The sequence below is a fragment of the Vombatus ursinus genome, unplaced genomic scaffold (assembly GCF_900497805.2).
Source record: "Vombatus ursinus unplaced genomic scaffold, bare-nosed wombat genome assembly UNPS02006779.1, whole genome shotgun sequence".
Classification (NCBI taxonomy): Eukaryota; Metazoa; Chordata; class Mammalia; order Diprotodontia; family Vombatidae; genus Vombatus; species Vombatus ursinus.
This window is the reverse complement of record NW_020946557.1, coordinates 9,406,317-9,431,632: the sequence shown is the minus strand read 5'-3', so window position 1 is coordinate 9,431,632 and position 25,316 is coordinate 9,406,317. Positions and strand designations below refer to the sequence as shown.

The following is a 25,316-nucleotide window of genomic DNA, read 5'->3' as shown; positions in this document are numbered from 1 at the left end:
CCTATTAAATTTAATCTCATAAGATTAGGCTCTAGCCTGTCAAGATCTTTTTGGACGTTGACTTTCATGCACTGTGTTAGCTAAACCTTCCAACTTTATGACATTTGCAAATTCCATGAGCTACTGTTAATGCCTTTATACATGACATTGATAAAAATTTTAAATAGCACAGGGCCAAGCTAAGATCTCTCCTCCAAGGGAGAACTCCTACCATGTTGACAATGAAAAATTAACTACTCTCTCAGTCTTTCCATTCAAGCAGTCCAGAATCCATATGATTATATTATCATTAATCCAAATAGCTTCTTCATCTTCTCCACAAGAATAGTATCAAATATTTTATCAAAACCTTTGCCAAAATCTAGGCAAATTATAGTCACACCATTCCCCTTATTTACTAGTCTAATAATCCTATTTCCCCCCAACATATGAGGTTACTCTGGCAGATCCAGTTCATTATGTATCCATCTTCTATTTTTATTCATTCTTTCCTTTATAGATAGATTTTTATTAATCATCTCCTTATTGTTCCATTCTAGCCAAGAATTGAAGTAAAACTCACTGTTTTAGCCTAGAGAAAGAATACTTAATGGAGACAAGACAGTAATCACCTCCCTTGAAATGGGTTTAGATTAGTTTTTATCACCTCAGAGAGTAGAACAAGGGCCAGTGAGCAAAAGTTAAACAGAGGCAGATCTTCATGTTTTGTTTTGTTTTGTTTTCAAATATCACTGATAGTGAGTAGCTCAGCAATCACATCTGCTAGTTATTTCAGGACCCAAGGATGTGTAGTTCATATGGACTAAATGGCAGTGCAACTTGAATTTATCAAGGGGAGGTACGCGTTCTCTAATTATCACCTTAGTTATTATTTTGGATGTTAACTTCCTATTTATTATTTTTCTTTTTTAATTTCGAACATAAAGGCCATTCTCCTTTGCCAACAACAACAACAAAAAAAAAATAATTCAGCATCTTTGCCTTCTTATTGCTGATACATCCCATCTGCCACAAGTAAAGGTCCTCTCCCTTCTTTGATCCTCATTTTTCTCCTATATATAATATAACTAAAATAACCACCTTTTAAAAGTTTTTCAGACCTTAGTTCCCCTCAATAGTGTCAGTTCATTCTGAGCCTTAGCATTCTTGATGGAGGTATTCTAGATACAATGCTACATTGTTATGAATTTAATAATAATAATCAAATACATTACACTATGCAAAGAAAAGTAGATTGCATGAGAAACTGTGAGTTTCTGCTACATATGTTAGAGTGAATATTAAATTTGACCAGAAAGTAACAAAAATGCTCCATTTATGTTTGTTTCTGTATTGGTTTCTTTCTGCGAATTAAAAAAAATATTATTTTGTTAGAAGAAATTTTTTCTTTCTTTTTTTTTCAGTGAAGTGGAGGAGGGAGAAAAATAGATTTCTATTAATTTTTTAAAATAGGGTAGAGGGGTGATAGAGATGTGAAATGTTGCATGCACTTTTCAGATGAGGTTATTGTTTTATTAGTTTTACTTAACTGTTTTATGTGTTATGAGACCTCTCATGAATCAGGAGTAATTTGTAAATGTATGTAATGTAAAAATAAAACATCACTAAAACTGAAAGTGACCCCCCAAAATCTCCACAAGACAAATAAAATAAAAATGCTTATTTATGACCTCTTTTTAAAAAATTTCTATCACTACTCACTAACATGCTTCCTCTCCACCCTCCACCAAATAGCTTTTCCTTGTAATAACACATTGAAATTGCATATCTCACTGTGTACCTATACTCCATCACTTTTCTGCCAAGAGGGGTGTCATGTATGACTGTTAATATTTTAAAGTCATGATTAGTTACTGCTTTGATCAATTTTCCCATGTTTACTGATAGTTTACATGTCTTCTTTTGAAAACTAGGCTTTAACCACTTGTCCAGTAAGTAATAGTTCTTAAGATCTTAATAGAATTGTGTCAATTCTTTATATATTTTTGATGACAGACTTTTATTATAATTGTTTAATGCAAATTTTTCCCAATCCACATCTTTTCTTTTAACTCTAGCTGCTTTGTCTTTATTCATGTAAAAGCTTTTCAACTTTTATACTTGAGATTCTGTATTTTATCTTTTGTGATCTCTTCTATCCCTTGTAAGTAGGTTAACTCTGACTTACCTCAAGAATTTGTAATAAATAATAATTAACATTTTATAAAGCCCTAACTATCTGCATCCACTGAGTTGCTAAATTTTGTTGATTTTGCTTTTACAACCACTTTCTTCACTCATCCCATTCAGCCCTCACTTCTCTCTACACCCACAGCCACTAAAATCTAGTTTAGGCCATCACATTTCTCTAAGTCTATTACAGTAGCATCCTATTTGGTCTGCCTGGTTTCAATTTTTTCTCTTATATCCTTCAATCCTAATCCTTTGAGTTTTCCCTCTTCAATTCTACATGTAGCTGCCAAATTAATATTTCTAAAATGCAGGTCAAGTTTTTAGACATGATCAATGAAGGAATTTGTTTTGCTTGACTATGTATATTTGTTATAAGGGACTGGGTTTTCTTTTTTTTCAAGCAGTGCTAAGAGAAGGAAAAAATATTTTTGTTAATTGAAAAAATAAATTTTTTAAAAAAGTTTTAAAAGTTTTTTTTTAAAATAAAATGTCTGACCATGTCATCACCATAATAAAAAAATCTTGTGGCCTCCTACTGCTAATAGAACAAAATACAGTGTCTCTGCCTGGAACATATGGCTTCTATCTGTGTTTTTAGACTTTACATTATTCCCCTTCAGACAACCTGTACCCAAGCCAAATTGCCCTACTCTTCCCCATTTTTGATCATGCTTTCTGTGCCTTTGTACTAGTGGTCCCCCCCACATTAGAATGTACTGCCTCCTTACTTCTCCACCCTTTAAAATATCCTAGCTTCTTTTAAGGTTTAGCTCACATGCTACTTCCCTTTTTCTGGTTTTCCCAGCTATTAGACATCTCTCTCTTCAAATTATCTCATATTTACTTACCTTTGTATATGTTGTATTGCTTATCCCTACCCCCAAATGTAAGTTTCTTGAAGCTAGTGGGTTTTTTCAGGTTCTATCATTGTATCCCCAAAGTTTAGCAGAATGCCTAGTACTTTATTTTGTTCAGACCTGTCATTTTATCCACGTGGAGAACACTCCCAGATGTGGAAACTTCTGTTGCCGGTAAAGATTAGCAACTCATCTGGAGCACTGTCTGATAGAGTAGTCAGGGGCAAGGTGTGGCAGGATGGAACTGAGAAGTTTTAATGACTTATCTGTGTACCTTCAGCTAGTGTCAGAGGCAGTACTTATCCGCTATCCAGGGTGCCTCTCACCTTGCACATAGTAAGTGCTTAATAAGTGTTTATTTAACTGATTTTAGAAACCTGTGATTACATCAGTTTTCTTTCCACACATTAGTAGACATTCATGAGTTACTGACCCTTCCTCCAAATTCAGCACCTCCTATTAACAGACCTCTCTTCATTTCACTAAACGGAACCTGACAGCAACACAGTTCATTCCCAGACTTTCTACCTTTCAAAGACCTGCCAAAGCTTACACTCTAAGGCAATGCCTTAGAGAATATAAGGTCTATGAAGAACCTGTACTATGAAAAACTATGAAGAGAGCTACATAAGAACTTTAGTGTAGGTAAAGATGAATAAATGAGCTCACTATGTGCAAAGTACTATGCTAAGCACTGGAGATACAAAATAAGAAAGCTCAAACAGTCTCTATTCTCAAGGAGTTCATATTCTAATGGGAAAAAACAACACACTGGAAGCTTCAATTACAAGTTAGATAGAAAGGTGCTATAATCCTTAGGGTGCTATGGAAATGGAAAAGGATAAACAGTATTATGTTCCTTCTCCAAAAGGAAAAAAAAAATCTAAGTGAGTTAAGTATACATAGGAATCCTTGATGCAGTTTTTATAAACACAAAATCAGTCAGGAGGATTCTGACAAAAATTTAAATTAGATTTTTTAAATTTTTTAACTGTAAAACAGAAGATAATTGAGATCCCATTTTTCCATTACAAATTGCATGACAGATAACATTTTTAATAACATTTTGAGGTTTTGCAAAATTTAGGTTGTTTTATCTTATTTTTATTCTGACAACAACCTTGGGAGATAGATGCTATTCCCCATCTACAGACGAGGAAACTGAGGCAGAATTTAAACTCATCTCTGACTTCAGGTCCAACACTACTCACTTCATCACTTAGAAGCCAATTACATCTTAAATACTGGTTCGATTCCAAGAAGGTTCATTCCATTGGCAAGAACAGAAGAAATAGTCTGGCCTCTGCTACTTCTACCACCTAGTCTTTCACGAGTTACAGAAATAAGAAGATTCAGTGTTAAAGATAGCTAATTATGTACCTGGATTGGATGTCCCAAGAAGATCTGTAAAGCCTTTCATTATACCTAAGATATATAAACTAGTCATCATTAAGGATATTCTTAGCAATAATGAAGGACCCACGTCTGACCACCTCAACCCTGGACCTTGCCCTTCCCCCCTAGGCACTTTCCCTAAGGTCCCAGTCTGCAGGTCTCCATTTACTCAGAAGGGAGAGAAGTCATGTGTCCGTGACCCATAGGATGGACTTGAAGAAAAATAAAATGTATATTGAGCTTGAGTCCAGCGGATTAACTCTAAAGCCCTCCCTCCCTCGCCTTAGTCACAAATTCGTCCTCAGTTCACCCTCTGGAGATTTGGTGACAATGAGCCAGACCATCATAACATTGCCTAAGCACAGTAGCACTAGCGCAGCTATTGGCTAGTCTAACGCCTCGCCCCGCCCCCTCGTTGTGTCCACACGCCTCACCCCCACCTCAGCGGTCTGTGATTGGCCCAGGGGTGATGTCGTTCTCTTGGGTCCACAAGTCCACGTGGGAGTTTCCCAACCTCAAGTATTTATGGAATCTCCACTGCCTAAAGGAGTAAGAGTGCGCTCTCCAGCTGTGAAGGCGCCGTGTCTGTCCTTGGACTTAGGAATGACCGGCCTCCTGCCGCCCTTCTGGCCCAGGAATTTGAGGCGCCTGCCAGGCCTCCCGTCCTTGCCCCCACCATCACCCAGGAGTGTTTGGGACACCATCTCCTGAAGGAGGAACTCGACAATTTCATCGTCAGTCATGGGACTGTAGGATTCAGAACAGGAGTGGGGGGCGGGGGGAGAATCTCCTAGAGAGCATTTCTTCCACTCCCTCTCCTTCATTTTAACAGATGAGTATTGAAACTGAGGCCCAGAAAGTGAAAACTTTCCCAAAGCTGCACAGAGAGCCGAATTTCACTGGACTTGGTTTCAAATATCTCAAATGAGATAACATATTATTAGCGCTTTGAAAATCTTAAAGCATTATATAAATGCTTATTATCATTCAAATCCCGGTTCTGTCATTTAATACCTAAATGACCCTGTAAAAGGCGCTTAACTGGAGCCGGAGGGGTAGGGGTAGGGATAATGAGTTTCCTGATTCATATAATGAGATCATCACATTATAGATCCCTTCTAACTCTAAATTCATAATAATCCTATGGCGCGTTCAACTGAAATCTTGAATATGTGATAGTCGTTCAGATAAGTGTCAGAATATATATTCTTATTCAGATCTTTTGACTCCTAATCTCTTTTATCAAGGGCGCTAAATTCTCATAGGAACTCAGCCCATGGACAGGAACTGTCGTGAAGCAGAGACCCACTGGAAACTTATTTTTTTTTTAATTATTTTCTACTTTCTCTCCCAGCGGCTGCAGGATATACCTGTGTGGGTGGGTAAAGTGTTTGATCAGAAGACCGAGAAGTTGTTTCACTTATCTCACCCCAAACCCAGTTCGCTGCCCTAAGAGAATTTGCAGCCAAGCTGGAAGGTTATTGACATTTTGATAGTTGGATACGTGCAACTTGGACGTAACCTTGAACCTGACGGCCAGTTGCAGTGGCGGTGCGGTTTCGGGGCTGCCCACTATAGCTGGTAGAATATGGATAGCAGAGTCACTGAGCATACTCTTGAGTCCCCGGGAGGCATGCCTGTTGGGGGGCAGCTAAAGTGGATATTTAGGGGCGTATCAATCAGACAACTGAAGAGTGGCACCGTCAACATTGGCAGCAAGACGATAGCCAATCAGGGATCTTGAAACCTGACGGAGAAGTTCGTAAGACTGCTGATATTCAGTTCGCCTATTACTGTTTGTTACGGAGTGATCCCTCCGCCATGATCTTCTAAACTGTTCAGCCGTGTCTTATTTCTCTCTCAACTCCCGGGTCCAGCTGGCCACAGATCAAAAGCAGAGAAACAACCTGGGAATCAGCCCTAAGGAAGTGGAGAAAGAGAATGGGGGCGAAAGTGAGCAAAAGCATCCCCAGGTAGGAGAGAACAGAAAGTCTTTAATGATGATAATGGCTGCAGCAGCTACTGCTGCTGCGGAAGCCTCAATCAAGATTCAACAAACCCATTAACAAATTTGGAGGGAAGCTAAAAAGTCTCTGCAGAAGCTGCCTGAGAACATGCAAACAGACACTCCCAAAGAGGAGCAGAAAGATAAAGTACACAGCAATGGGAATTCCAAAGGGTTGCCTCATTCAGAAGTAGGGCTTTTGGGTAGGACAGTATTGCCCGGACTCAGAATTCCTCCAGAAAGGGTAAAAAGATCAAAGAGGTGAGATGGAGATTGAAAAAAAAATCCCAGTCTTCATATATCTCCGCTATTTTTCAAAGGAAATTGGTAAGTCATTGCAAGTTCTAGGCTGAGCAATTCAGTCTGTTCTCACACTTCTAGAAGTTACTGAGAAACTGGGTTGGGGGGAAGGTGGAAGGAAGGGGATTTTCAGTAACATAAGAGTTTCAGTAACATAGAATCTAAATCCATTTCAGCCCTAAGGTAAAGTCTTCTGCTTTTAACTTATTATACCCTCCTGAATATTAGCAATAGTGTAATGAAGCTAAAACTGAAATATAAAAAGCATGGTTCCTTCAAAACCTGTTATTCAGTTAGCTGACTTGACGGAGCAAGAACAAGGGATTTTCAGAGTGAAGGTATACACAAAAAATAAGTTAATCAAAACTTGAATTTAGCCTTGAAGTATCTCAAGGGCCATATGGAGAGCCTCAAGTCTTAATAACCAACCAAGAAGATCCATGGTTCAGCCTCATTTTTCAGAGGAAGAACACCTAGAGATAATAAATTGCTGAATTTTAAAGCAAGTTAATAGAAGAGGCATAGCTAGAACCCAGGTCTCCTGATTCCTAGTCCAGTTTTTTGGACCCTATGCTCTAGACCTGACAGCTCTGATTCCCTTTCATGAAAATTCTGCTTTTTGTATTTGTTTCCTACCCTTTCCACCCCTTTCAAATCAAGGTTACTTTAGCAATAGCAGAAAAAGTATTTGATTCTAAACCAGGTCAGTAGACTATATTAGAAATTCCTGTGTCTTTAAGATATATCTTGAATAGGATTAAAATTCTTTTCATAAAATATGCTGCCTACCTCAAGAAATTTATTTACAGGAAAGCTTATTAATTTAAAACAGCAAGAAGGTAATTATGAATTAAGTTTCATATCTTTTTTTTTTCCTTTCAGGGAGTTACAACTAAAATTTGAGAAGGTGTTAGCTTGATTTGTCGTGGTGATTGATTACTCCCCATGATGTTGTGCAAGATCAATTTTGTTAAACTTCTTGTTGAACAAGTTAAATAAACCTACTTTTGTCTTTTTGTCCTTGCTCAGTAACTTCTTCTAAAGTGTCCAGTCTCTTTCCATATTTCTTTAGCCAGTCGAATTACTTAATTCCTGATGTCAGTCCAAAACAAACAAAACAAAACCCCTTCTAAATAATTATGGTATTAGAATCAACCTCCCCCACAAAACTCTGTTAATCTCTTCTCCAAGGAATTCAGTGCATTCAGCAAAATGAAGAGGAAAAAAACCAAGAAAAGCAAATAAAACTATGACTTATAATGTGATTATGATTTGCAAATTGTAGGTGTCACAGCTTATTACAAAATACATCATATGTATGAAATAACAGGTTGCTCAAGGTTATAAAATATTAAGAAATTTTAATAAATAGAACCATGAGAAAAACATGTCAATATAAACACGTTTTTTCCAAGTGGTTTAGCAAGAAGGCTGATGCTGCCAGTATAGAATTAATTCAGAGCACTCAATAAGAATTGCGTAGAAATTAAAAATGTTACCTAATCAGTTTCCCTCAACCTTGTACCCAAAGTTCAAGCCATGCTTTGGGTCAGCATCCATTCAAAGCCACAACTTATGAGCCCTCACCAGTGTTTTCTCTTTTGTCAGAATAAAACAATAAACCAGAGGACACAGTCATTCCAGGCAAGCATTAATTTAATTAAACAGAATAGCAAGGTAAAAAAACAAGAAATTCTCCTCCCCTCTTACCAGTTGCTTCCTCCATTTACATTTAGGACTATAATATCCCACAGATTCTCAGGTCAATTGGAAAGGAAATCATTCATAAGAACACGTATGGAAGAGAGAACAGGCATAAGAACACATGTAGCCAGGGTAACTTAAGCTCCTAGAGATGTATCCCAACTGGAAGATTTCTCTGCCTATGAGCTGCCACTAATGATGGTATCTGTTGGTCTGGAAATGTCATTTAATATGCTGAATGCTGCCTCTTCCACTGAGCTAGGAGTTGCTAGTGTCATTTGTTGGACTATTTCTCCACTGCACTTCCATCTTTTGGTCATCTGCTGAATCAAAGCTGCTAGTTGATCTCTGCAGGGAAAAGCCAATCAATGGTCAGTCCTTTTTGTAAATATAACCAATAGCCTCAAGAATATTCTGTACATTTTCTGAGTCAAACACACAAATTCAGCCAATCAACCAACAAAAACCTTTAGGTCATTTGTCTTCTGAATTGCTTTGCTTTTGCATTAGCAACCACTCACCTAGGCTAATCTCTATTGGGACTGGGGTGAAAAAATTCCTTTCAACTCCCCTCCTGCTTTTGGCTATTATTAAGTGCCAGGTCCACGCAAATTATTCTGGGACTTAATAGAAATAGATGGTTGACAGTGGGGCGAGGAATCTTTATCCTACATTCCTGCATCAGAATCACAATCCTCACTAGTTACATTGGGCAAAAATCCTCACTAGTTACATTGGGCAATATGTCTTTTTTTAATAGCCAAATGATTAAGGTATTCTATAACAGAAGTATATTCTGTTGACCAAAAAAAGATCACACACTATGAAGTCCAGAACAAAGATTGGAATCTAATTTTGGGGAATTGAGGACATGAGAAAAATAGACTGTGAGTCCTTAAAATCAGATTACATAAAAACACAAATAATTACACATCAGCAAAATGTTCTTAGTTTCCATTCAGAGAGTGGTGCACATTAATTATACTCATTTACTACACCCCCGAACACCATCTCCTCCCCAACTAGACTCAACAAGTTCTTCTTTTCTGCCTTATTGATCATGTTTGACCCTGCTGACACTATTTTCAAGGACAGTAGTGCCAGGGATTTTCACATGCCACATACATGAAAGGTTAGCTATTAAAAATTAACAATTCACCAAAAATTTTAATGCAGATGACCAAAATAATGTAATGATAATTCATGAACATTTATGAAGTACCTACTACTACACAAGGTATTGTGCTAAGAACTGGGATATAAAGACAAAAATGTCTCTGACCTCAAGCAGCTTATGTTCTCCTGGAGGAATACATACAACATGCACAAATAAATACCAAGCATATATTAAGGAATACAAAATAATTTCAGGAGGGGGAAATGTTTAAAAAAACTGGGAAGATCAAGAAAATTTTTGAAGTAATTTGAATTTTAATTTTTAAAACTGCTCATTTGAATTTCCAATGTTGTATACTGTGACAACATAATAATTTTTTTCAAATGGGCAAGTCATTCATACAATGATTTGAACATATCAAAGATCAATCTGATTTTTAAAATTGATTTGAATAACTGATTTATTTTTAAAATGACAAAGTAAAATTTTAGTTAAAAAATAACTTTGAAAAAATATGGTTCATATCTTTTAACTGTGTTCCATCATGAATATAAGAAAATGTATACATGTAACAACTGAATATAGATGAATAACCCAAGTAACTACTTCAATGTTATATGGAAGCAAAAATTACATGATTAACAATAATTGTTATTTTATTAAAATCATTTAGCTACATTATCCATCATTTTTTCCTTTTTAATAATTCCCAGATAATTGTCTAGAGATACTTTCATTATGTTTTCATTATCAAGAAGGATCATTTTGAAAAGCTTGCAAAATGCTCAAATCATATACTTTCACAAATTCCATGTGAATGAATGACAATAAGCATTTGGTCAAGTTTAGAATAGGCTTAGTTGATGACAGCACAAATAGTTTTTGTGCGTGCGGTTTTTTTTTTGTTTGTTTTTTTTTTGGTGAGGCAATTGGGGTTAAGTGACTTGCCCAGGGTCACACAGCTACTTAAGTGTCAAGTGTTTGGTCTGAGGCCGCATTTGAACTCAGGTCCTCCTGACTTCAGGGCTGGTACTCTATCCACTGCACCACCTAGCTGCCCCCTACAAATAGTTTTTATATTCAATTTAACAAATATTAACATGAATGGCACTGTGATAGATGCTGGGATACCAAGGTGAAAAAGACATGTCCCTCCCTCAAGGAATTTACAGTATACTAACAGAGATAATGACATCTTACACAAATGAATATAATATAACACAATTACATGTATGATGATCTGGTTAAGGAGCAATCAGGCAGATGGGAGGAACACCAAGAGAAAGCAGTGTCATGAAAATGCAGAAAGGAGAAAATGTACAAGAAGAGAACATGCTCAACAATTTCAAATGCCACAGAGATGCCAAGAAGGAAAGAGACTGAGAAATGTCATTATATTTGACATTTAAGAGATCAATGGTAATTTTGGAGCAGTTTCAGTTGAATAGAGATGTAAGCAACTGGATTATACAGGATTGAGAAGAGGAAGAGGCAATGGGTGTAAACTACTGTGAAACCTTAAAATCAGATTATATAAACACCACAAATTATTATATATCAACACTATTATGATAGTTCGAATGAAAATTAAACAGGACCTGAGCTAGAGTATTGGAGAGGAGAGTGATGAAGAGGAAAGCTTCACTATGTTAGGCATTTGGCTGTGAAAGAAAGGAGAGATAAAGGATGTAACTTGAGAGGATGATAGGATCTAATGAGAGTTGTCTCAAGATGCGGAAAACAAACATCACGAAAGGAAACAGGTAGATGAGGAGATGCTGAAGTTTAGGGTGGGGATAATAGCAGGAACAATGTGCTGGAGAAGAAGGAGATGGGAATCAATCAAAGGCTGACCTTGGTGAGAAGGGCCACCTCTTCATTAGAGACTGACATACAAGTGGAGATAGCAGGGGATAAAGTGAGAAGAGGGAATATTTGCACATACTGTGTACAACCTGTTTGTTATATGGGCTTTGACAGCATGCCTACCCCTTCAGAAGACTCATGGGTTAGAATGACCCAAAACAAAGGCCTCATATCTCATTTCCTCCTGAAATTATCCAATTGATTCTGTGTCTTTTTAATTGATCCTATTTGTAGTTAATTGATTTTCTCCTGTAACTACCCAAGTCATGATTCTTTGTCTCTGAACTTAATTCAGGAATTTGGCTGGCCTGTGATAAATTTTGAAATCCAGTTCTCTTGTTAATTACTGTTCTGTTCTTCTGTCAAGGAAATCTGTTACCCTTGAAGGAGGCAGGTGGATATCAAAGAGTCTAATCTAGTATCTTTATACCACCAAGCTATACTTCAAGGATGTATGGTTTGTTATCCAAAGAAGTCTGGTTTGCTATCTCTATTCTTTCTATTTATTTATATTATTTTGAACTTAAGAAATAAAACAAACATTTCCATAACAGTAGAATAGGAAAAGATGAGTGCACATGAAACTATAAATCTATTATGTACAACTTGCTATTACTTTTAAATATATAATAAGTTATCATGTAACTTTCTTCTTTTTTCTTCCTTTACCGTGTGTACCTATCTATCTATCTATCTATGTAAATGTATATATGTAAAATCATATCAGTTCTTTCTCTGGAGACAGATAGCATCTTCCTTCAAGGGTTCTTTGTAGTTAATTTGGGTATTCATAATAGTCAAAATGACTTAATCACTCAAAGCTGTTCTTAAAACAATATTGCTGTCACTGTATACAACATTCTCTTGGGTCTGCTCATTTCACTATTCATTATTTTGTGCAAGTCTATCCCTGTTTTTTCTAAAATCAAGCTCATCATTTCTTACAGCACAGTATTCCATCACAATCATGTACCACAACTTGTCTAGCCATCCCCCAATTGAAAGGCATTCCTACAATTCCCAATTCTTTGCCAACACAGAGAGATGCTATAAAATATTTTTGAACTTACAGGTATTTTCCTTTTTCTTTAATCATCTTGGGAAATGGACCTATAAGTGGTATTGCTGGTTCAAAGGGTATAGGCAGTTTAACAACTCTTTGGGAGCAATTCCAGAATACTCTCCAAAATGGTTGGATCAGTTCACAGTTCCACCAACGAGGATTAGTGTTCCCATTTTTCCACATCCATTCCAACATTTGTTGCTTTCCCCTCCAATCTTTTTAGCCAATCTGATAGGTGTAAAATGATATCTCAAGGTTGTTTTATTTTGTATTTCTCTAATCAATAATGATTTAGAGCATTTTTTCTCGACTATAAATTGTTTTGATTTCTTCATCAGAAAACCACCTGTTCATATCCTTTAACCATTTATCAATTGGAGAATGACTTGTATTCTTATATATTTAACAAAGTTCTTTATATATTTGAGGCATGAGATATTTATCTGAGAAACTATAGAAAAATTTTCCCCAATTTTCTGCTTTTCTTCTGATCTTGGCTATATTTATTTTACCTGTACAAAACCTGTTTAATTTAACGTATTTAAATTATCCATTTTATACCTCATTCTACTTTCTATCTCTTGCTTATTCATAAATTGTTCACCTATCCATAAGTCTGATAGAGGTGATATGTTCCATGTTCTTCTGATTTTCTTGTAATATCTCTCTTTATATCTAGGTCATGTATCCATTTTGACCTTATCTTGGTAAATGGTATAAACAGGGGTGGGGAACTTGCAGCCTTGGGGCCACAAGTGGCCTTCTAGGTCCTTGGGTGCCGCCTTTTGACTGAGTCCAAGTTTTACAGAACAAATCCTTTTATTAAGGGGATTTTTTCTGTGAAGTTTGGATTCAGTCAAAGGGCCGCAGTTGAGCCACATGTGGCCTTGAGACTGCAGGTTCCCCACCCCTGGACTGTAAGAAATTGGTCTATGCTCAATTTCTGCCAGACTGCTTTCCAGTTTTCACAACAATTTTTACCAAATAATGAATTCTTATCCCCAAAACTTAAATCTTTACACTTGCCAAATACAGGGTTGCTATAGTCATTTGCTACTGTAAATTGTACGCCTTTTCTGTTCTACTGATTTACCTTTCTATTTCTTAGCCAGTACCAGAAAGTTTTGATAATTGCTGTCTTATAATATAGTTTAAGATCTAGTACTGCTAAGCCTCCTTCCTTTACATTTTTTTTTCATTAGATGCAGCTGGACTCAAACAATGAATATTTCTTAGTCACAGGAGAGAAGGAGAGGGGTTGTTACCAGCCCTCATTCCCAATTTCCATCCACTCACATTTACTTCCATCTATGATGCTAGCCTTACTGTTTTCTGTAGTCCCTGAAACTTTAAAAGACAGCTGTCCCCCTAATATGGGATCTCAGTTTTGCTGGGGAAGCCGAGGTCCTATTTACTAGTAAATTCATTCTTTACTAAATTGAACATGCTTGGACGTTTGTGCTTCAGTTTACTGTAATTTCAATAGCAACACTCTTAATCTTCTGGCCGAGGGCCGAGAGCAGAGGGAGAAGGGAGTTACAGATGAAAAGCAATTATCAAACCAAAGTGAAAGGAAGCCAGAAATCATCTAGTTCAGCTTGTAAAACAGACATGAACACCAAGGGCAGCACCAAATTTAAATAAAAGGTCAACTGCAAAACAACACAGAGAAGGGTAACAGAATTTAGAAGCCATATAACTTCACAAATCGTGAAAAACAACAGAGGAAGCAACTCAGCAGAATAACCTAGCTAAACCAGATTAATCCAAAAACTTGTATAGATGAAAATGGAAGAAGGGTCACAAAGATACATAAAATGGAATAGATCTATCAGAATTTCTATAATGATTTATTCTCATATTGACGATAGTATAATCACCACCTAATCAATCTCATTGTGTAAGAACTCAACATGTTATGTAAAGAAATGGAAATAACATTGAGTAAGGAAGTAGGGAACTAAGTAGGGAAAAGTAGCCAGAACTGGCCTTCATGCTGGAAGCAACAAAGGCTGGACTGGAGTCAGCTTTGTCTTCAGTATGAGCATTTATTTGTCTAAAACTGGCAATCACCACAAATCAGGACTTAATTTTTTTTTGTTGATTGTCTAAATTTAATAAATTGTTAATAATTCGGTTTAAACATAAAAGTGTACATGCATACATTTTTTACTAGAGCAGGGTTAAGCATTCATCAGCACACCCATATACTGCTTTACAAACATTGCTTAAGCTCAGCAGTTTAGGAAAAGACTCTGCAAAAGATGGCATAACCAGCCTGGATGCCTGGTGATTATTGGCTAATAATTATAATAAAAATAACAGGTATTTATACAGTGCTTTAAGGTCTGAAAAATGCTTTCCATTATCTCTTTTGAACCTTATAATTTCATAGGCTTCAGGGATGAATTTCTTATTTCGTTAAAAAGAATATGATTCTGGGGCAGCTAGGTGGTGCAGTAAATACAGCACTGGCCCTGAAGTCAGGAGGACCTGAGTTCAAATCTGACCTCAGACCAAACACTTGACACTTACTAACTGCATGACCCCGGGCAAGTCACTTAACCCCCACTGCCTAAAAAAAAAAAAAAGGATATGATTCCAAAAGAATGGTAAAAACAGTGCTATTATCCTAAAAAGGTGACCAACAAAACCATAACTACTAGGACACACATGCCTCATTTCTCATCTCTAAAAAATCCTTATGAGAATAGCTATGCACACAGCTATGCATAAGGGAACAGGCTGGTTCATATATTATTTTCTGGAGGAGATTTATCAGTTCTTTGGATTAGTGCTTTGTTTTCTGTTTTCAGAAATTCTGGGCAGTTTCCTTGTATTACTTCTTGCATTATGGTATTCAGGCTTTTTGACTTGTAGTGTTCTTCTGGGAGACCTCTAATCCTTATGCATCCTAACTTCATGATCGATAAATTCTGCTTGTATGGATATCATCTTTCCTTTTAATGCTATTGCCTTTTGCTTCTCTCCTTCCAGATTGTCCTTCCCTACTATATATTTGCTTTCCCAGTTATTCTCTCCTTTGTTTCTTTGGCAAGATTTGCCACTGTAGATTCAAGTTCTTCTATTCACTAATTATTTCTGTTGTGTAGGCCGTAAATTCTGCTTTCTTGATGCTTATTTCTCTTTTAAATCATTCAGGAACATCCTAATACATAGTTCAATGCTCTTCAATGCTCTCTTGGAAGTCCACAGGTGCCTCATCAGGTGGTGATTCATTTTCTTTTGTCTTGAAACATTTATTCATAGATTTCTTGACTTTTTTTTTAGCTGATCTGGAGACCACATTTCCTTCTGTTATTATTATCTGCTTCTGCTCAAGGTCTTCAACTGGATTTTCTTCCTCCTGGGATATTTGGTAATTTCAGTCTTTTTTCCTTATTTTACCCTACTACTCTATGACTTCTTCCCCTTTGATAGCAATTTCCCTGTAGGCTGGACCTCAAAGCCATTTAGCTCCTCCTGTCATAGTAAGCAATTTACATTTCAGCTCCATCAGTCAGGTATAGTTCACATCTATGTTCTCCCCCAAAATGGGTAACAGAGTCTCTTCCTGAAAGGCATTCAGTGCATGTATAATATCAGGTATAGTGTAGTGTTTTGAGGTTTGTTATTTTTTTCCCTCTACCACAGTGGCACAGTGGATAGAGTGCTAGGCCTGGAGTTAGAAAGACTCATCTTCCTAATTTCAAAAACTGGCCTTAGACACTTACTAGGTATGTGACCTTGGGCAAGTCACTTAACCCTGTCTGCCTCAGTTTCTTATCTGTAAAATGAGTTGGAGGAGGAAATGGCAAACCATTTCAGTATCTTTGCCAAGAAAACCCCAAATTGGATCATGAAGATTTGGACATGACTGAAAACAACTGAAGAGTGAACCACAATGACTACATAAGATTCAAAAGGTTCACAGATATATATACATATATATATATGATAACACATACAGAAAACATAAAACTCATCAATTAACCCATTGTACTCCTCCTTAAAGGTTAAAGTGCTTAGTCGGACTAAGGAACAGATATTTCACTTTTAAGTTCTTCTGAGACCTGTACTGTATGAGCATCTTATAAGGTGGGGATCTGTTGGATAGCCAGGGCATGGCTGTCTTTAGTCCATCAGATTCAGGATGATCCTGTCTGCAGTCACTTCTAAGAAACATATTGTTGCAGAAATCACCTACTGCTGGGCAGCTGACACCTGACTCTGGAACCATGATACTCTCAAATTTTACTGCTGACTCTGAATATATCCATTTCTTAGAATTGCAGATTGCTGGCCTGTACTCTGAGAAGAAAACAGAGAGCAGAAAAAGCTAGCCTGGGACTGGAGCTCTCCTAGGCAGGCACGTGTTCTTGCTACCATGTATTTGTAAAAAGGAAACAAGCATTTATTAAGCACCTACTATACGCCAGGCACTGTACTAAACTCTTTATAAATGATGTCTCATTTGATCCTTACAACAACCCTGGGAGGTAGGTGCTATTATTATCCTCATTTTACAGTTGAGAAAACTGAAACAGAGGTTAAGTGACTTGCCCAGAGTCACACAGTAACACAGTAACACAGTGTCTGAGGTAAAAGCTGAACTTGGGTTTTCCTGACTCCAGGTCCAGTGCCTCTGTCCTTTGACACCTAGCTGTCTCTACCAGTGTGGAAGTGGGGTAGAGATGGGAGAGAAATCCCTTCCCCTACTTTTGTGGAAGTCTGAGGGGGAGAAAACACTGGAAAAGAGAGTAAGAATTGTTTCTCCTCAACTCTTCCATTAACCCACTGCTTGGATGGCTCTTCTAGGTTCAGTGGCCAATAATTTTCAACACAACCACACACAGGGACCAATCAGAAGTGTCATCTCAAGCTATGTCATCCCAAAACACAGTACCTTCAGCACCAAGCTAGAGCAATTGTTCAGCTCTATAAAAAATGCTCCCTTTATGACAAAAGTCTACGCCCTATACTTTATCAAATGTATTGGGGGATGTAACTGAAATTGATCTATAATCCCATCTACAAATGTAGCATTCCCATGTTTCAGTGAATCTGTGATCTCACTGATAAGAATATTCCCTCCAGTTACACAGATCACAATCCATTCACACCTCACCCTATGAGACTCTTGTCTATACCCTTCCATAAATTTTCCACAAGGATTCTGACTAAAACCATTGGGGGCCTTCCTCAAATTCTTTTGATACATCTTTCCAATATTTTTTAGTAGTCAGTGTGGATTCACTATTCTTAATTCCGCTTAAAATGAATGCCACGTGAACAGGAATGAAGAAGTTATGAGGATGAGAAGAACTCAATCAAGGAAAGCTTCTAGAGCAGGGAGATTCTGACCCTTTGAATTTTAGGATAGTCTAAGTCTGGGGAGCTACTTCTAGCAATAGGTTCTCAAAGCATTTGGATCTCATCCATGATCCTAAACCAGGGGTAGGGAACCTGTGACCTTGGGGCCACATGTGGCCCTCGAGGTCCTCAAGTGTGGCCCTTTGACTGAATCCAAACTTCGTAGAACAAATCCCCTTAATAAAAGAATTTGTTCTGTAAAACTTGGGCTCAGTCAAAAGGCCGCACTCAAAGACCTAAAACGCCACACGTCCTTGAAGCTGCAGGTTCCCCACCCCTGTCCTAAACCATGGTCTCAAATTGAATGGTAGCATCTTTTCTACTTTGAATAACTGAAAAGTCTATGGAACTAATTGCTTAGTTAAGCACTTCTTGTTTATAGATGATAGTTGAAGGTGAAAGTTTCTTGTACAAAGAGGCAAAATATTTCAATTCTTTTAGAAGTTATTTTGCAATCCTCAATGCTTTACCTATTTTGTTTCATTTGCTTCCTTCTTCTGCTTAGCATTTACTACACATCTGTGTAACTCTGATTTTTTTTTTGTACTTACTAGACTCTCGGCAGTTTAGAAGGCTCATTATTTTGACTCAAAGTACAAATGAATCACGAATAGAAGTCAAGTTCATTGACTTATAGTTTGAAGATTCTGTCTTTCTACTTCATAACTGGGGCATTTTCAAAATCTCTCCCATTCCCATGATTTCTGAAAAGTTACCTAGAGTGATGCAGCAATCATATTCACCAGTTCTTTAGGTATCCTGGAATTTAGTTAACTTGACTGTGGCACTTTGTACCTATTGTTCCATCTCACCATCTCACTTGTCTTGGATTTCAACACCCCCTTAGCCATTTTTATTTTTGTTGTTCCCAGTCATTCTCTTTGGGAACAGGGAAATAAACCAAAATAAAAGTTTTGTCTTTTTATGCCTTTCATTATCACTGTCTTATCTATTTAGAACAAAGGATTTATCCCTTCTGTGCTCTTCTTCCTGACCCCAATATACCTTAAAAAGACCTTTTTTGGGTCCATTTGGGTATTGCAACCAGCCCAAAATCAGTATTCCAAGGATCAAGAAGTGACCTGTGGTTCCAGAGGGAGATATAGTAAGTAACCTGACTAGAATACTGAACCCAGAGCATACTCACTATAATGGTATTTGTGTAAATACCACTGTGGTATCAGTCATGATGTGAAAATAGAAATGGCAACATTTAGCAACTGTTCGAATACGGTGGGGTGAGACAGTGAGTTGGAGATAATGCCAAGATTACAAACCATGTAGACTAACAGAATGGTGGTTTCTTCAAGAAAAGTAAGGAGGTTTGGAAGATGGATGGGTTTGTGCTGAAAAATAGTAAGCTCTCTTTTGCATACGTTGAGTTTGAGATGTCTCTGGAACATCCAGTTTCACGTGTCTAATAAGCAATTGGTGATACAGGATTGAAGTTTAGGGGAAAGACAAGTGCTGGATACATAAATCTAGGAGTCTTTGCCATAGATATGATAATTAAACTCAAGGGAGTATCCGAGGTTACCAAAAGATAGGGAGAAGAGTAGGGAACCTAGGTCAGCACCTTGGGGAACATCCCACAAAGGAGAATGTGGTCAATGATGTCAAACGAAACACAAAGGTTGAGAAGGGAGAGGACTAAGAAAAAGCCATGAAATTTGGTAATTAAGAAATAACTGGTAACTTTGGAGACAGCACTTTCATTTAAAGAATGAGGTCAGAAGCCAAACTGCAAAGGGTTGAGGAATGAAGGAGGAGGAGGAAGTGGAGATTTGAGTATAGAAAACTTTTTCTAGTAATTTAGCTGAGAAAGGGATATTATGTTTGTAGGATGAAAAAGAGACAGAAAGAGAGAGAGAGAGAGAGAGAGAGAGAGAAGAGAGAATTTAAGAAAGCGTGAAGTTGGGGTTACAATCTTTTGGAGGAGACAAAAGTGATGGGATTAAGGGTATACATAAATTAGCTGGCCTTGATAAGGAAAAGGGACGAGTCATTATTAGAGACTGGGGAGAAAGAGGAGTAAGGGATTTTATCAAGTGGTTTTAAGGAAAGAAATGGAGAAGAGGAAATTCATATCAAATAGTCCTAATTTTTGAGTAAAGGAGGCAAGGTCCTCAGCTGAGGTGGATGGGGGTGAAGGTGTGGGAGGTTTGAAAAGAGAAAAGAAACTTTTGTGGACAGTGAGGTAGGAAATCAATTAGGGAAGGATTAAAAAATTGGCTTGCTGGAGTGAGACCCCATTGAGGTTAAATAACTTCCTCCAGCTCCATTCAGAAGCACATTCCTTTTGACAAGGGATGACTATATTATAAAGGACAGACAGATTTTAGAGTAGAGAACAATGTACAGTGGAATTGGTTAATTATGAGGTAAAGATGGGAAAGGAAGGGGATTTAAGTCAGAGCAAGGGTAATGTCATAAGAAAATATTCATGAGAGAAGGAAATATTGGAGGTCTCAATGAGAACAAAAAATGGATTTAGAAGTAGGGACCTTGTGGTATCTGGCTTTGTAGACACAGGTAGACAAGTTTTTCCCTTCCCCTCAATTTTCAACTTTAAGTTTTTTTGACCAACTTTCTAAGACTTTAGCCAAATATATTTTACCATACTTCATTAGATACATTCCATCACTCTCATTGCTATATTATAAATTATGTTCCAGAAGTCTGTTATCAAAAACCATCTTCTTAACTAACTCTTAACTTCTCACATTCCCCTTTCTTTTTTGAAGCCTCATCTTCAAGCGGCATTGGTCATGAAAATACAACTTGTATTCTTAAGGTCTTCAGTTTCATGTGGAGGTTTTAATATCCATAGCAATGCTTTCTTGCTTGAGGTATCTTTTGTCCTCAAAACAAGGAGGTTCTTCATTTCACAAAAATTTATTAAGTGCCAACTAAATACAAGGGGACAGTTTGATAGGCACTAGACATAAGAGAGATATAGCGAAAAAAAAAAGTTACCAAGGAGCTTATGATCTAGTAGGGGGTAAGAAGTACACAAATTATGATGCAAGAAAGAGATAACTGAAACAGAGAAATTTAAGCCAAATAATATGGTAAATTTGAAGAAGAATTTACTTATAATGAAAGTCATTACAACTGTCCCAAAATCTTTTAAGAGAAAATGAATAACTATGTGTAAAACATGACAAAATAAGTTATATGGAGAGTCTAAGAACCTGACCTAAATTGACTGCAACAGCAGTTTTGTACAAAGTATCTGGGGAATGCATAATCTGTGCACGTGTGAAAGCCTCTAGTCAAACTACTTAATGTTGTGTTTCTCTGAATATTATTGGGTTTAAGCAGATTCTCCTTTCTTGGCTACTTATATGCAAAAGGTGATCCTGAACTGACAATAGGGATTCACCCACTGACATTACTCAATGTGAAAACCAGCAGTCACATCTTACTGTCTTCTCACATACAGACTATACTAATAACACTGACATCCCTCGTCAGGTGTATTTTTGTCAAGCCTGGCCCTGTCCTGACACTTGCCTTGTCTATTCTATCTCCCTCCCCACTATTTTTAGACTGTCAAAATGAGTTGATTTTCTGAACAGAAAGAACAATGTGATTATCGAAGTTCATAACATCTGGCCTAAATTCCTGAGAGATGTAAAATGTTCCTTTTCCCTGCACAGCTTCCTATAAGTATTAAGCAAGCCCATGTACTATTGAGTCACATGATGCATCCAGTTAAAATTGCATATATTTTATGTTCTTTGCACTTGCATCTCAAAATGTACCTTTATATTACCTATGGAGAGAAAGAACATTACAAATGCAATTAAATAGCCCGACTTTTAATTCTTGAGTTTCATATTCTACTTAGGTTTCATGTCTCTAAAAAAGAAATCCTTCCCTATTTTTCTATCTCTGATGTTTGGTTTTAGATGAGGACATCTGCAACATGAAATTTTCTGGGAATGATACATAGCATTTTGAGCACACCATCAGTGTGATGAGTGAGCACATGTGTAACACAGCTTCAGATGCCAGCTGTTGAGGAACTCAGGAGAGCCCATCAGGGTGTAATCTACCCCTTTTAGCCATATCTTTTGGCCTAGTTAAAAATATTATGGGAGCTTCAACAAGAAGACAAATTTCTGAGAACAAAATATGGATTTCTGGATCATAATTTGTAAGAATAACAGCCAGTGATGAAATATGAGTACATGTACATATATATGTGCATACATATATGTATGTGTATATATACTATATGTGTGTGTGTTTGTGTACATATAGTCTAGAGGAATGATAGTTCTGCTTACAAACCTGTCTGCTTTTATTTCTCTTGCTTATCCCTTTGGGGGGGTTTAGAAAACTGTCACAGACAGCTTTGTACCAAGATGGTGAAATTACGCCTGACATGGGAAAGCCCAAGGAACTGAATGATGTCTGGTGCACAGTCCAAATAGAAATTGGACTCCCTAGAGATTATTCGGGTTCTTTTTCACTTTGGGGGGAAAACAGGTTTGCAGAAAATATTCTCAGCAAGTTTTGGTTAAAAATACATCAAGCAAAGATGAACAGAAAATGGTCTACTTTATATTTTTGGCATCAACAACTGGGGCCAGTTAGGATTAGGATCAAAGACAACAATCAGCAAGCCAACTTTTATAAAACTTGAAAACTTCAAAAGCTTAAAAAGGAAAAATTTGCTGCATGTGGAAGGAACCACCCCTTGGTATACACAGAAAGAAATGTGTATGGCAGACTGACTTAATAGTTAAGGGCAGCTAGGACTTGGTGACACTGAAGATAGAACTACTTTTTATCCAGTCAGTGTTTTAAAATCTAGCACAGGATTAATCAGCTACCTGCTACAGCCAACACTTTAGCTTCAATAACTGAGGGCAGGGAATTTTTTATGTGGGGTGACAATTCTGAAGAACAAATTGGTCTAACAGATGAATCTAATCTGTCCCTCTGTCAAGTGTTTATTAGAAATGACCTCCCTCTTGGATCTCTTACGGATATCACCACTCAGTCTTTGTCACAACAGAGAACAAACTAGAGAATGGAAAGTTAGGTCTGTCGCCTGAGCAACTGAAAAATCACAGAATTCCCTAAATGGTTCTTGGAATTCCAGGGAAGGTGAGGCATACAGGAGTTTTAACAGAGGAAGAAGTATATACATTTGACCTTGGACAGTTTGGTCAACTGAGTCTTGGCACTTTTTTAAAACTTCCGTACCAAAGGTTATTGAACATCAGAAACCCATTCAGCTTTAATATCAGATACAAGGCATGTGTATACATTTGGAGATGGCTGACAGGAAAAATTAGGACTGGACAGGAGAATTTTACCAATCAGTTTGTACCCACATTGCGATCCAATTTTTTCAAGATGTATAGTCTATCTGGTTGCTTGCAATGGATGCCACATTCTAGTTTTTGCCACTCTGAAGCTCAGAAAATCTGAAGAGATTACAGAAGAAAAAGTAAATGATAGTGGTTTGACACTAGTTTCTTCAGCAATGATCAGCCATCAGGAAACACATTACACTGAACACTATTAGCAAGGTCATGGAAAAGAGAAAGGAAAAATTCACCAGAGCAACTTGGTCAAGTGACAAAACCACCATTGGAAGTTCCATTCAAACCATCACTACATGTGTCCAGTAATGCATTCCCTCTCAGATTCCCTATGAACAACTGTCCTGGAGCAAATACAAGTAATGAAAATGACATCGTACAGTTAACTGAACCAGATGAACCAACTCAAGGGAAAGAAAAAGTTCTTCAGCAGCAAAGTTAGAGTATGAAAATGAGCCCAGAAGCCTTAGAAACACTACTGATGTCCTAAACATGACACAGACAATGAGCTTGAATCCCAAGGATCAATCTTTCAAGACTGACACCAATACAAAAACAAAAAGATTAAGAAGATTCAGATGAAGAAATAGAGACATCAGAAACATCTAGATGACAGAAACGTAGAAGCTAATTATGAATATACACGTAGAGGAAAACAATGCAAAAGATGAACCTGAACAAAAAATCTCAGAGCAGCAATTAAACAAAAACAGAAAGATCCAAAATGACACCATGGCTGAAACCATTAAAAGGGAATAAAAAATTGAGCAAGATGAACAAGCCATTCAAGAATACAATGAAAATCAAAGAGGAAACACAAGTGAATTATGCCATGCAGTTCAGAAGCCCAGGAATATTGTACAGCAGCACCAGACTACTTTAAAAATCATGGAATGTTTCCCTTTTTAAGAAAAAAATCAATGATAAGTAAAAAATGTGCAGAGTACTCTTGAAACAAGGTCTAATGGTACAACTGAAGAAGCAAAAGCAATAGATCAAGCAAATAATGTAAAAGAAACAAAAGATGAAAACTAAAACCATACAGGGCAAAGTTATATAAAAAATTTATCAGGTAATCAAGAAAGTCAAAGCCATGTACAATTCTATAAATACATATTGTTCACAGTCTCCAAGCACATACTGAAAGGTATACTTCAAAATAATTATGATTTCTAAAAGAAAGTTGCTGATAAGGGACAATTTAATGTAAGTTAATTATTTGTTTTCTTGGGGTTTTGACAACGTGACCATGATATTGGTTCTTATTTCTACTAATAATTTTAATATAAGAACACATTTTAAAATCTTACTGAAGTTCTGTGTCCTTAATTGTTCAATGTTGTAACAAAATATCTTTTATGTGGAAAAAAAGCTAATAAGCTCAGTTTTGTGCATACTGATTTTAAAATATCTGTGAGAAATCCAGTTTGAAATGTCCAATAGGCAGTTGAAAATGCAAGACAGGAGGTCAGCAGAGAGGTTAGGGATGGATAAGTAGATTTCAGAACCATCAGCTTAGAGAGGATATGGTACATCAACACCTGCTGATCAAAGGACATCAAATACTGACCATGTCCACAATACCTATATTCGGGCAAAACAGGTTTTACTGCATGGGGGTACTGGTTCCCTTCCTGTTTAGAGTAACTTTTTTTTCACAACAGCATAAGGCTCTACTAACACTCTTCCCTAGCACAAGCACCCAAGGGAGAGGGTGTCTCCACTTGTTACCTTTTATCCAGTTACTTTTTGACTAGCCTCACTAGGTTTTCCCCTAAACTAGTCTGATCATTACCTTTGTGTGAGAAATGCTATTATTGCATAAAATGTCCAGGTACAGTTTGAAGAATTTTCTCCCTCCACTGGCTCATGAGTAACCAAAAAATCTGTAGAAATTAAGGCATGGTACCTCCCAGCATACTGAAACTGACACTCTATTTGTAAACACACAGTTCACAATATTACTGAGTAAAGTGTTATTAAAAGAAGGAAAAAAATAGAAATCCAATGAGGAAACAGACTGCTAGTGCCCCTGGTTGATGTCATCACGCTTGCCTTTGTCAGGGAAGTTCCATTGAGCTGCCATTTTCTGGTCTTTTTCTTCTATACGGCTTTCTTTTTC

At 37.1% G+C, this 25,316-nt stretch overlaps 1 pseudogene; it reads left to right on the top strand.

The window, feature by feature from the left end:
* The first annotated feature begins 806 nt into the window (after nucleotides 1–806).
* On the top strand, nucleotides 807–23,397 carry LOC114033131 (annotated as a pseudogene).
* Nucleotides 23,398–25,316: the final 1,919 nt, after the last annotated feature.